The following is a 1,695-nucleotide window of genomic DNA, read 5'->3' as shown; positions in this document are numbered from 1 at the left end:
CTATTGCGTAGATTTAATGGTAATACTGACATTTTAGGGTCTGGTAAATGGGAAACAAAGTGGCTTGGAGCAAGTCACCCAACACAACAGGTGGCGTTCCCAGGTCATCAAATACAGACGCTTTGGGTTGCCAAACCAACCAAGCAACCAAGTCGGTATTTGACAAACTGGAAATGAGACTCAGCAATCAACTATCTATCTCCTGAATGATGGACTCCTCCTTTGACTGCATTAGTCATAGAGGACGCTGCTACTTTTTCTGGGCGTGTTAAAGCACACTGATGGCGCAGGAAAAATGCACCTGTGTAAATCCGGTTTCACTAGTCCCTGATACTGATTACCAGTTTTGGTTTACATGACGTGTAAGAAATCAGCTAGTAAAAAAATGTCTGGTAAACCGACAAGTCACATGCTAAAACCAGCGAGTGAACCTGGAGCGCTTTATCTTTATGTCTTCTTTTATTGTTTCAGATTATCTGCTGCACATGTTAACGTCAAAACAATAGTTTGACCCACATCTGCCACGTTGACCTTTGTTTTTCTTGTCAATCATTTACCTTCTCATTCCACTGAACAACTCCATGTGCCTGCTGAGTCACATGTTTGACCATTGAGAAAACATCCTTAGCGCGTTCAGTATTTAAAAGGAAGGTTGGACTGGAGGTATGTTAGGTATGATTGCTCAGTGTTTCACACTGGTAGCTGTGGTTATTTTCTAAAATATTGCGTTTAAGACTTGTCCAACGCAAGAACATAACTCATAAATAAATAAATAGAATTTAAAATCCTCCTCCTCACCTATAAAGCTCTTCATGGTCAGGCCCCTTCATATCTCAAAGAGCTCATAGTACCCTATTACCCCTCTAAAACATTTCTGAATGCACTCTCTCTGTGGACAGCTTTCAGTCCTGCGTTCGGGAGGCAGACAAAATCTTCCGCATTTAAGAGTAGGCTTAGAGTTCCTCTTTGTACTTATAGTTAGGGCTGGATCAGGTAGTCTGAACATCTCTAAGTTATGCTACTATAGGCTAGACTATCGAGGGATTTCCATGGTGCACTGAGCTCCTCTCTCTCTCTTTCTGCCTCATTCATGTCCATTAGCTGTTACTAACTTCACTTCTTCCGGAGTTCTTGTGCTTTCTGTCTCACAGGTTCTATGGACCCTGTGGAGCCTCTGCATGGTCTTTTGACTGCCATTGTAATATCACTGACTTATGTGTTATTTCTTATCTATTATTAAGGTATTATATATTGGTACAGTTACTGTTGTCTGCTGCTGTCGTGCTCGCTGTCCCCATCGTTTGCTGCTGTCTCTGTATCGTCTTTCTTCTGTTCTTAGTGTATTGTGTAGTTGTTGCGTCATCTGTCGTCTGTCCCTGTCTCTCTTTCTCTGTCTGTTCTCTCTCTCTCTTCTCTTCTCCTCTCTCCTCTCTCTCTCTCTCTCACCCAATGGCAAGGCAGATGACCACCCACCTAGCGAAGGTCTGTCCTAGGTTTTTTCTGTTTTAACAGGCAGTTTTTCCTTGCCCATTCGCAAATGCTTGTCATGTGGTATGTTTGGTCTCTGTAATTTTAAAGGAGTTGGTCTAGACTGCTCTATTTGAAAGTGTCCTGAGATATATCTAGTAAAAATTTTATACAGCTAAATTTAATAGCAAGGGATTGATAAAGTCATTTACTGTGAAGTTGGCCAGT

General features: G+C 41.8%; 1 protein-coding gene across 1 annotated transcript in view; it reads left to right on the top strand.

Annotated features, from left to right (window-relative positions):
* Positions 1-1,695, top strand: part of LOC118331736 (mitogen-activated protein kinase-binding protein 1-like) — a 7,001-nt gene that overhangs the window by 708 nt on the left and 4,598 nt on the right. The window lies entirely within an intron of this gene.

This window comes from Morone saxatilis, unplaced genomic scaffold (genome assembly GCF_004916995.1).
Source record: "Morone saxatilis isolate NCDOM2014 unplaced genomic scaffold, NCSU_SB_2.0 Contig20, whole genome shotgun sequence".
Classification (NCBI taxonomy): Eukaryota; Metazoa; Chordata; class Actinopteri; family Moronidae; genus Morone; species Morone saxatilis.
This window is presented reverse-complemented; position numbering and strand designations above follow the sequence as displayed.